The following is a 12,570-nucleotide window of genomic DNA, read 5'->3' on the forward strand; positions in this document are numbered from 1 at the left end:
GAGGGGACGACACCAGAAGAGAGAGAGAGATTGAAAATTTTAGTTAGGTGAGAAGTGACTGCTGGGGAGAGAGACTGTACCAGATGTGAGGGGATGGGGTCACTGATGCAGGTAGTGGGGTGATCAGAGGAAAGGAGCCTAGACACTTCTTCCTCTGTGACTGGCTCAAAGGAAGAGAGTGAACAAGATAAGGTACCGGAGGGAAGGGGATTAGTGGGGTGAGTGGATTGAGCAATTATTTCCTGGCGGATACAATCAATTTTATCCTTAAAATAGGCGGCCAGATCTTCAGCCCCAAGGTCTGTGACAGGTGGCTGCACCTTTGGTGTTAGTAAGGAGTGAAGGGTATCAAAGAGCCTTTTGGGGTTGTTAGAGAGAGAGGATATGAGATTAGTAAAATAGACCTGTTTAGCAAGGTGAAGGGCAGAGTTATACGTTTTTAGCATAAATTTGAAGTGTAGAAAGTCTGCAGATGTGCGCGATTTTCTCCACAGACGTTCAGCAATCCTGGAGCACTGCCGAAGGAAACGAGTTTGTTCAGTGTGCCAAGGTTGCCTGTATGTATTTCGGATAGTGAGTGGTGCCATCTCATCTAGGGCTTCTGACAGTGTGATTATAGTGGTTAGTAGCCGGGGAGGACAGGTGAGAGAGGAGATGGGGGACAGTGCAGACTGTAAGTTTTCTGTGAGTTTATGAGTATCTATTGCATGTGCGTTCCGGTATGAGTGATGGGTGGAAGGATTCTGAGAATGAGAAGGATTATTGAGAGTAAAAGAAAGGAGATTATGGTCTGAAAGTGGAAAGGAGGAATTGGTAAAATCAGATATTGAAGATGGTCCAGAGAAGACCAAATCGAGGATGTTTCCCTCACTATGAGTGCGGGAATCGCAGAGTTGTGAAAGACCTAGAGAAGTAGTTAGTGCTAAGAGCTGAGAGGCAGGAGGGGAAATGGGAGTGTTAACAGGGATGTTGAAGTCTCCCATGATGATGGTTGGAATGTCACAGGATAAAAAGTGAGAGAGCCAAGAGGCAAAGTGGTCAAGAAACTGATAGGGTGAGCCAGGAGGACGGTATGCTACAGCCACACGAAGAGAGAATGGGCGGAAAAGTCTGAGGGTGTGGACCTCAAAAGATGGGAAAGTAAGAGAAGGTACAAGAGGAATGACCTGGAAAGTGCATCGTGGATAGAGGAGTATGCCTACCCCACCTCCCTGCCTATTCTCAGGTCTGGAACAGTGCGAAAAATGTAAACCGCCATAAGACAATGCTGCAACAGAGGCGGAGTCATCCTGCTGGATCCATGTTTCCGTAATGGCAAGCATGTCAAAAGACTTAGAAAGAAAGAGGTCATGAACTGATTCTAGTTTATTACACACAGAGCGGGCGTTCCATAGGGCACATTTAAAAGGGGTTACGGGTGGAGGAGGAGAAGAGGGGATACACTGAATCTTTATGAGGTAAGCAGGGTTTCTGTGTGAAGGGTTAAAATAAGCAGAAGGTGGGCCTGGGTTAGGAGAGACGTCCCCTGCACCAAGCAGAAGGAAAAAGAGAAGAGACAAAAGATGCTGCAGAGATTTATAAGAAGTTATTTCTTGCTTCACGGCAGAAGACTGTGATAAGTTAGTCTAGTTACATAACGTATAGAGCAGTGATTTTCAACCTGTGTGCCGTGGCACACTAGTGTGCCGCGACACATGGTCAGGTGTGCCGCGGGGAAATTTCCCCAAACTATGGTGTCCCCTGTGTTTTGTTTCCCGGCAATGCGCAGCGATGCGCAGTCACGGCTTCTTACAATGTAGGAGACGTGTACAATAACACATGCGCAAGCTTTGAACCTCATGCGACAAAATGACGTCACCGAGGCCGGCGCATCATCCTGAGTGCGGAGAGACTCCCGCATTTGCCCACCGCCAAGGTAATGCCCACCAATAATGCTGACTATACTTTTAGTACTTCAGCAGTATAATGCATATAACAATGAGAAATGTAAAATGAGAAATACTATAGTCATGAGGCTGGAGTACTACAAGTACCAGCTCATATGCTGAGTATTTGAGCTGGCACTTGCACTCTGGCCTCATGGCCATAGTACTTCTCATTGTACCCCTTTATTTTGCAGTATATGAGCCACATAATAATCAGCACCATATACTAAAACAGGGAGAAACTGAGAACTGTTGAGGAAGAGCTTTGTGTGTGTCTTTCCACCATTCCTCCCAGGATATCCCTTTTGTGTTTATCGAAACAGGCCCAGGTTTCACCCTGAGTGAGTAAAATAAATTTAGAATCTATATTATTAACTATATGTATAATATGACTGTTTTAGTGTCATTTTGGTTGGTGGTGTGCCCCAGGATTTTCTAAGTATAAAAAGTGTGCCGCGGCTCAAAAAAGGTTGAAAATCACTGGTATAGAGTGTGTGAGTGGTAAAGAAAGGTGAGTGAAGAAGGGAGGCATTGATATGGATAGTTGTTACTGGTGAAATAGATGGACGGTGGGCAAGTAAAACAACCATGGCAAACAGGGAGAAAATGGAAAACATTTTGAGACAAACATAATTGTTCATTTTTCTCTGCCATCTTACCTGTCTCCTGCCCTGTCTAACTGCAATGTATAACTGTAGCATACTTCTCAGAATATTATACTTAGCAGAATATTATGCTAAGCAAACAAAGAATGCAAGCAACCTGGAATGCAAGCATCCTATACTACAACTAAACTTATACACAGAGAAGACCAGAGACCAGGCCCTCATTTAGCTCGTAAAACAATTAATCTAGGACACTTAACAAAGTGGATCAAGTTCTGAACAGAGAAAAACAAACTCATTGAGGGGCAGAGATGAACATTAAATCAGGTAGGACAGAAAAGGGTCAAATGTTACAGAAAGAAACAGACACATGCAATACTAGGGCAATCAGAGATATATACCATTGCAGAGAGTGAGACTGGATTTAAAGACACAGTAGATGGGTGAAAATATAGTGTGTGTGCTCCTGGAGCATGCTGAGAGCTGTAGTCCCTCCATATAGTGTGTGTGCTCCTGGAGCATGCTGAGAGCTGTAGTCCCTCCATATAGTGTGTGTGTGTGCTCCTGGAGCATGCTGGGAGTTGTAGTCCCTCCATATAGTGTGTGTGCTCCTGGAGCATGCTGGGAGTTGTAGTCCCACCATATAGTGTGTGTGCTCCTGGAGCATGCTGGGAGTTGTAGTCCGTCCATAAAGTGTGTGTGCTCCTGGAGCATGCTGGGAGTTGTAGTCCCTCCATATAGTGTGTGTGCTCCTGGGGCATGCTGGGAGTTGTAGTCCCTCCTCTGGTCACTTACCTCTTCTCTCCTCAGTGCAGGACACTCTCTACCTCACACAGGTCTCCTGCTCACTATCCACTAGTCATGTGACCCGGGGAGTGTGATGTCACTGAGGAGCGGAGCCTCCTGCTTACTATCCACTAGTCATGTGATCCTAGTAGTGTGATGTCACTGAGGGGCGGGGCGTGTGTACATGAATAGAGAAGAAGTGGTGGATGAAGGACCTGTGATGATGTGTTAGATCATGTGACCAGTGTAGGCGGGGCGCTGGTTATGTATACAGTCTCCGGGTTACGTACAGGATAGGTTCTGTAGGTTTGTTCTTAAGTTGAATTTGTATGTAAGTCGGAACTGTATATTTTATAATTGGAAACCCAGATAAATTTTTTTTCTTCTCTGTGACAATTGGATTTTAACTCCTTAAGGATGCAGCCTGTATGTTCGTTATGGCTTGGTCCTTTTTTAAATGTGACCAGTGTCTCATCCTGTGGTAATAACCTTCCAACGCTTGAAGATTTCCCTGTGACTGTGAGATTGTTTTCTTGTGAGACATTGCAGTTCGTGTTAGTGGTGTCATTTGAGCGATCAGTTTATTTTTGGGGGGAGGGGGTATGCAAAGTGAGTAGTGCAGAGTAAAATTGTATTGAAATTTATCAAACATGCCATTGGGTAAAAACACATCAAAAATCATTCTGCGGGTGACCCCGGTTAGGGCAATACCCCATATGTGGCAATAATCTGCAGGATGGAGACACGGCAGGGCTCAAAAGGGAATAACTTGCATTTGGAGCACAGGCATTGTACATATTTTTCTCTTTTTGGCCTCATGAAGCATTTGTAGATGCCAATAGGGATCAGTACAGTAGAAACCCCTAAGAACTGACCCTATTTTGGAAACAACACCCCTTCATGAATTAATCTAGGGGTATAGTTAGCATTTTGCCCCCACAGGTGGACCCCCAAAAAGGGCATAATGGATAGTGCATGGTAAAAAATATCCATTATGTCATCTTGTGCCCAGCTCCTGCCCCTGGAGACAAACACCCCAAAGATCATGATGCGTGTTTTCCCGGGTAAAGCAATACCCCATATTGGTCAATAATCTACAGGCACATGACAGGGCTTAGAAGGGAAGGTGCGCCATGATGTATAAACTGGGCATAGTACATCAGGGTAACAACAGGGTAATCTAAAAATCCAGGGATGTATAATAAATTTGGAAGAATATTTCATACATAGTCCTGGTTTTTCTGGGCATGTCTCACAATGATAAATGGTGTCCTTCCGAATGCCTTTATGGAGCACACCCTGCACCTCTCCTGTGTCCTTCCCTTCTTGGCAGTTTGGGGAACTTCTCCTGGAAAGTGCTGCCCTGGTACAATGCGTGATGTGGAGTCGCTTCCAGAAGTGCTGGCACTCCCCCCTTACTGGTCTCCAAAAAGAAAGTACTTTATTACCACCTCTTGAAATTCCAAAAAAGTTCCCCTTTGGCCGGCACATCGATGAAGCACATAAGCATTATACAGTGCCATCTGCATCATGTGCACGGCAGCTTCTTGTACCACACCCTCAACTTCCGCATGGCGTTGTATGGCTGAAGCACCTGGTCTGAGAAGTCAACCCCTCCCATGTACCTATTGTAGTTCAAAATGCAGTCTGGGGCTTCTGTACGGGTACCTCGTACAGGTGGAGTAGTGCTGGTGTGACCATGTATTGTTGTTAATACAAGGACCTCTCCCTTGTCCTTGTACTTCACAGACAATACTGAGTCGCTGCTTAGTGCTTGGTTCTCGTGCCTTCTGAACTTTTCCCCTAGCAGCGACTTTGTGAGACCTCTCTGATTCCTTCTAACAGTGACGCATGCCGCAGTTTTTCTGGAAGCTAGGCACTTGCACAAGGTAGTGGTGGTATAAAAAATAATTGTCCAGGTAGAGCCCTGGTAGCCCTGGTCCAGTAGTGGGTGCACCAGATCCTAGACTACTTTTCCAGCAATTTCAAGGAAGGGGGGGCATTCTGGGGGCACTATTCTGGATTCCTTCGCTTCATATACCCTGAACATATAAGTGTAGTCTCACACAGCTTATACATCTTCACACCATACCTAGCCCACTTATTGGGCAGGTACTGGCAGAACTGAAGTCTCCCTTTGAAATGTACCAGGGACTCGTCTATCGATAGGTGCCTCTCTGGAGTATACACTTCCATAAATCGGGCACTAAGATAGATTATATAAGGTCAGGCCCCTATTAGACTATCGTATCTGGGGTCATCTCTGGGTGGGTACTGCGCATTGTCGGCAAAATGCATAAACTTATGGATGGCTTTAAAGCATATCCTGCACATCGCCACGTGGAACATCGGGGTGTGGTACGTCTGTACTCCAATAGGTCTGGCTTTACTAGCCTCATAAGAAGTATTATGCCCCAATACTTCTCCATCTCTACTGCACGACTGGGGTGAACCAGATGGGGTTTTCTGTAAAAAAATATTGTGGTTTTCTGCAATGTTGTGCAGCATAGAGATTGGTCAGGGCTATAATAAGACCAATTAGGTCCTCACTAATAAAGAATTTTAAAAGTTCACTGGTCTGAACCCTGCCGTGTCTCTGCATAGTAAGATCAGGGAGCTGAGGGGCATAGTTACTGGGAGTCCCAGGCACTTCAACACTACTACAAAGGTGCTTTCTCAGGGGTTCCTCTGAGTCACTTTAGGAGGACAAGGTGGACAAATAAAATGGACACTAGTCCCAACTAGCAGACTCCGTATTGGAGGCCATATAACTACATGCCTCCAAGGCTGTGTACGTTTTCCAGTCCATGATTTTCCCTGTAAAAAAGGTACAACCTCCTCTACACTCCAAACTCCTCCATAAAACTACTCCTCCTCAAGATGACTTCTCCTCCACAGAACGACTACTCTCCCGCCACAGAACTACTCCTCTACAGGACTACTACTTCTCCAATGCGACTCCTACTCCCCCATGTTACTACTACTGCTCCACACGACTACTACTAACAGATCGCACTTAAAAGTGCGGTTTTGGGGAGGGGGGGTAATAGTGGGGACAGATTGCTAGCACAACTCTCTCCAACACCACCAAACACAAAATGGCGATGTTGGAGGGTATGGGGCTAATAAGATCTGCCCCCAGCATCACAGATCGCTGTCATTGGCCAGTCTGTATGTCAGGATTCAGGATCAGTGGATCCTCTGGACCACCGTGGGAGGTGATACTAGCCCACACCTGGGATCGGAATCTAAGTGGCACCTTGTCTTTACCATAGCCTGCCGCAAAGCGGGTTGGTCTTTCTACGGCGGGGTACCACCAGGTTGTTCCACAGGTGCGACTAGCCCACGGTGGCAGCCAAGGTCAAGGTACCTTAGCAGGAGACAGTCTCGTGGCCAGGTTCAGGCACAGGGTCAGGGCAGGCGGCAGAGATGCAAGGTGAAGTCCAATCCAGGTTCAGCAACGGGAGGTCCAGGCAGATGGGAACACAGGAACATGGGAACTCAGGAGCAGGAACACTCATGAATGCAGGAATATCGCAGGGGAGCTTTCACAATGGCATAGGCTCAAAGATTCGGCAGGGTGTTCAGGAAGAGGCAGGCTTATATGGTCTTCAGAAAATGGCCAGCGCCAATTAACGCCATAGTAGTCGGGAACGCACGCACATGGCGGATGCAGGGGAGACAGGAACCGGGACAGGTAAGGTGCACGGGCAATGCACTGGCAGGGGCAAAGTGGCATGGGTGAGCCTGCAACCCACAATATAGGTCACGGGACCACCCGTGACAGTACCCCCCTTCGGCCTCCCCCTCTTCCTGGGCTGGAGGAATCTCTGCAGGAGATCATAGTCCTGGATATTGTCCTCGGGCTCCCAAGACCTTTCCTGCGGCCCGAAACCCTTCCAGTCAACCAAGAAGAAACGCTTACCCCTCACCCTCTTCATATCAAGGATCTCCTTTACCTCATAGATGTCGGAGGAGTCTTTTAGACGGCCTGGAGCTTGGTTCGTCCGAAGCCTGTAATAAGGAAAGGCGAGTCTGCTCCCAGATGCTCTTCAGGTCCCTTACCAATTTCTTAACAGCAGGAACATCCAATGTCACAGGCAGAGGAAGAGGAGGGCGAAGATGCAGTCCATAATTGACAAAATATGGAGCGGAGCCCGTGGATGCAGAGTCCAAGGAGTTGTGCGAAAACTCTGCCCATGGCAACAGAGTGGACCAATTGTCCTGACGGGCAGAAACCAAACGGCGTAGATAGCAGCCCAGGGTCTGATTAACTCTTTCCATCTGCACATTAGACTGGGGATGATAGGCAGAAGAAAAGTCTAATTTCACTTGAAGTTGGTTGCAGAGAGAACGCCAGAATTTAGAGAGGAACTGAACCCCACAGTCAGAGACGATGTGCTGGGGAGGCCCATGGAGTCAGAAGATGTGATGGAAGAACTGGCTGGCAAGACGTGGAGCAGATGGCAAACCGGGCAGAAAAACAAAATGGGACATTTTTGAAAAACGGTCAGTTACCACCCAGAAGACCAGATTGCCTCATGAAGGCGGCAGGCCCGTGATGGAGTTCATGGCCACATGAGTCCACGGACAGCTGGGTATTGGCAACAGCAGAATAAGATCACCTCAGGCTTGAGAAGTGAGGGCTTATTCCAGGCACAGGCAGCACAGGAACCCACAAAGTCCCGAACATCCACGGCCAGATCTGGCCACCAGTAGAATCGGGAAATGAGGGTGACAGAACGCTGCACCCCAGGGTGCCCAGCCACATGTGAGCAATGTCCCCAAGTCAGAATCTTCCCCCGTAGGGCAGGTCGTACGTAGGTCTTGCCAGGAGGTAATTATCGAAAATCCACAGGCCAGTACCAGTTGCTCAGGTGGAATGACATGCAGGGTCTTCCCCAATAACATCAGAGGCACAAGAGAGGGCGTCAGCCTTGATGTTCTTCTCAGCCGGACGGAAATGAATGAGGGAATCGAATCGGGAGAAGAAAAGTGACCAGTGAGCCGCTGGAGATACCTCCAGGAGGCAAGCTTAATCGCCAGCAGTTCTCGATCTCCTATGGAATAAATCCTCTCTGCGGAGGAGAAAGTCTTAGAGAAAAATCCACAGGGAGGGTCCGGCCTTTGGGACCCTTTCTGCGTGAGCTCTGCACCGGCCCCTACTGTGGAGGCATCCACTTCCAGATGGAAAGGCTTCTCTGTGTTGGGACGTACAAGAACTGGAGCTGAAGAAAATGCAGACTTTAAGTTCATGAAAACCTCCTCAGCTGCCGAAGGCCAGAGTCGGGGGTTAGCATGCTTCTTGGTGAGCGCCACAATAGGAGACACCAGAGAGGAGAAGTGTGGGATGAACTGCCGGTAGTAATTTGCAAAGCACAGAAACCGCTGTATAGCGCATAGTCCTACAGGAGGGGCTACTGAAGAACCGCAGACAGCTTGGCAGGATGCATCAGGAGACCTCTGTCGGAGATGATATAACTGAGAAATAGAAGACTCCGCTGGTGGAATTGGCACTTCTCAAGTTTGGTGTAAAGGCGATTGGTCCAGATAGACCACAACACAGACAAGTCTCTAAAGATGTCACTAACTAATTCCTGGAAGACGCTGGTGCTTTACAGAGTCCAAACGGCATTACTAGGTATTCAAAGTGTCAACCTGTGGTTTCTGGTACTAAGAGTGGGTACACACGGCCCCGAGGAGGGGATGTACCCGACAGCAGATCCACAGGACAGTCGTAGGGGCGGTGAGGGGGCAAGGTCTTCACCAGAGCCGGTTGGTCTTGCTACGGCGGGGTACCCCCAGGCTGTTCCACAGGTGCGACAAGCCCGTGGTGGTAGCCGAGGTCGAGGTACCTTAGCTGGAGACAGTCTCATGGTCAGGTTCAGGCACAGGGTCAGGGCAGGTGGCAGAGGTGCAAGGTCAAGTCCAATCCGGGGTCAGCAATGGGTGGTCCAGGCAGATGGGAATGGGAACACAGGAACACGGGAACGTGGGAACTCAGGAGTAGGAACACACAGGAATGCAGGAATATCGCAGGGGAGCTTTCACAATGGCATAGGCTCAAAGATCCTGCATGGTGTTCAGGAAGAGGCAGGCTTATATGGTTTCCAAAAAATGAGCAGCGCCAATTGACAGTGCTCTGGCCCATTAAATCCAGAGTCAGGGAGCATGCGCATGCCGGATGCAGGGTAGACAGGAGCCGGGACAGGTAAGGTGCGCAGGCGACCTGCTGGCGGGGGCAAAGGGGCATGGGTGAACCTGCAACCCGTGTTATGGGTCGCGGGACCACCAGTGACACTGTATTGACTGGCTAATGGCAGCGATCAACGTCACAGGACCAATCAGATTAGTCCTGTGATGTCATCGGGGCACATTTACTTACCCGCCCCGTCGCGATCCCCGAGGTGTGTTGTCCGACAAGGATTCGGAGCTGCCGCAATTCACTAAGATCATGCGTCCAATTTCCTACATGTCACTTCCTCGCTCAGGTCCGCCGAAGTTCACCATCTTCTTCCCGATGCATGTAAGTGCATGGCTTGCAACACAACGGACGGTCACACCCCCCAATTTGTGTTGCATTAAAGTCGGCGTCAAAATCCGATCGCGTGCGCCCAAAACCCCAGTTAAATGCAGCGCAAAACTGAAAAAGTCGGGAAACCTGATGAAAATGCGGTCCGTGGACCCTTAGTAAATGTGCCCCATTGTGAATTATTTGGAGAAGGATTTGTTTATACTGGATATATCATATCTATTGCACTAGTTAAACCATTGGGATTTGGAACCTGTTTATACTGGATGCACCTATTGAAAATATCTGGATACATTATTATTGAGTATTTACCGTATATATACTTGAGTATTAGACAATACCCGAGTATAAGCTGAGGTACCCAATATTTCCACAAAAACTGGGTAAACGATTTGACTTGAGTATTTCATTACGGGCTGTTCGGAGCTCTACAGCCTTACATGTCGGGTCGGAACTGGAAGTATTAAATTATTTTATTCTGTTCCCTTATAAAGAATAGGTGGACCATTAAACAATCTCTTATACCTCTTGTATCACGCCCTCATCTTCATGGACTGTAAGCTCTTGTGTCATCGCCTCATCCTTGTAGACTGTAAGCTCTTATGAGCAGGGCCCTTAGTTACTCTTATTGTTCCATATAACTGTTTGTACTCTGGAATATAGTATTTTATTTGTATATGCTCCCTGTGATTTATAAAGTTCTACAGAATATGATGGCGTTATATGAAGATTATTATTAAATGGGTTTCTCACAGAGACGTGGTCTAACTGAGCATAGGAGTAGATGCATGAGGCAGCAGCTTCTGCTCAAAATAATCAAAACATCCTTCTTATACCTGCTGGCTCTGTTAAAAAGAGACCCCCGTTGCCACTTAGGTCACCATTACGGCTCCTTTCTGACACTGCTGCTACCGGGGTGAAAGTAAGTGGACAAAAACAGATGCAGGCTGCACATGGTGAGACGCCGCTGGCATGAGCTGCAAAAGCACAGAAGACCATGCCGCGAGTACTGGAAGTGGCTGCAATGTTGGAGCAGTTTGCTTGCTCCCCGCCAAAGCAGAGAGGGATGGAGCTCGCAGAGATCGCAGGCTGAGGTGCATATTGAGCTGGAGACTCAAGATGGCGGTGCCGTGAGAAGAAACACGTTCGCCTCATTGCGCAAGCTGCAGCCTCTGATGACTCCTTGCCACATCAGGAAGATGCTCCTGAACGTATCCTTATGGCTGTTATGCAATGTAGTGGTTCATTCTTCATCTGTCATGACCCACAAAAGGTAAGAGAGAAAGTGTCTGCTGCTGAAGAGCGGTTGGGGGGTCACCGAGGACCAGTTGCCTCCTCTTGCAAAAGAGGCAAAGAAAAATACAGCACTGCAAGTCGAGACTGATGATTTCGAAAAAAGCTGCATCAAAACAATTTAAGAGTGGGGAGGGTCCCTGAACACCTTGAAGGTAATAATCCTACAGATTTCTTTGAGAATTGGTTTGCCATGAAATCTCGAAAAGAAGACTGCAGTTCTGACAGGTTAAACAATGGTTTCAGGAGTTGGTCCTCCCTTATGCAATGGTCTACCCCGCACAGCTGAGGATTTCTGCCTGGGGCACCGATCACTTCTTTGAATCGGCGGCTGAAGTGTCCTGCTGGCTTGACCTGAATAATAGTTGCCTGCAACACCAGAAGGATTCTCGGCAATGTCCATAAGGTTGTCCTCTAGACTCTCACTCCTTGGTGGTGTTGTAGTACGCCTGCTAAGACTGTTGCGAAAGTACTGTTATGTTTGGCTCCCAACCTGAGAGTCTATTGTGGTGAAAAGCCGATAAGTGAATGTTTTTTGACTGATTTTGAGGTATGATCTATCAAGAAGTGACTACTGATAACTTGACACTGATTTTTCTGGAATTCTATTTTCTTTAACCCAAGGGTATAGGGTTGGGGCGGGATAGGGTGGGACTTTTTACTCCTCCTTTTTACTCTTTTATGCACATGTAATTGGTGTCCAATTTTTAAGTATGTGTCCTGGTCAGCAATCAGGGTTAATTAATCTTATCTCATGGAATGTCAGGGAGTTGGGGGAGGCCTCTAAGAAATCTTCCACAATACTTACTCCTGTAGCGTTAGTATCCTCATTCATAAAGATGTTCCGATACGATGCTCCCATTTTTATATTGATGCTGAGGAAAGATATTGTCATGGGTGCTCCCGCGATCCCTGTCTCGGTTCGCGGGCGCACCCGTGTCTCTCCATATACCTCCGATGCCTGGCATCACTTACCTCCCCTGGCTCCAGCGGCGATCTCCGCTGCTCCCGCAGCTTGGTACGCGCGTCCCCATCTCCTAGGGCACGCGTGTGCCGGCTCGTTAAGATTTAAAGGGCCAGTGCGCCGATAATTGGCACTGGCCTGATTTAAATTCCAGCCTCTTCCTGTTACCCTTGCCGGATCTTCAAACTTCCCTGAAGAGAAAGCTCCCCTGTGATTCCTGCATTCACGTGATTTCTGCGTTCCTGTGTGCCAGTCCGTTCCTATGGTCCTGCGTTCCTGTGTGCCAGTCCATTCCTGTGATCGGAGATATCAATTGCTTGGTGCGGCCATGTCTAGACAAAATTTCACACGGGCACTATCCTTAGTGACAGTCCTACTACAGGCCTTGCAAGACTTCTCAATGAGGTACAATTGACTGATCTTCGGAAGGCTCAGAGCCCTGAGGAGAGGAGGGAAATTTGTTTC

The 12,570-nt window shown here is 47.9% G+C and overlaps 1 protein-coding gene across 1 annotated transcript in view; it reads left to right on the top strand.

The window, feature by feature from the left end:
• Positions 1–12,570, top strand: part of LOC140116870 (uncharacterized) — a 401,113-nt gene that overhangs the window by 266,786 nt on the left and 121,757 nt on the right.

Source organism: Engystomops pustulosus, chromosome 2 (assembly GCF_040894005.1).
Source record: "Engystomops pustulosus chromosome 2, aEngPut4.maternal, whole genome shotgun sequence".
In the NCBI taxonomy this organism is placed as follows: domain Eukaryota; kingdom Metazoa; phylum Chordata; class Amphibia; order Anura; family Leptodactylidae; genus Engystomops; species Engystomops pustulosus.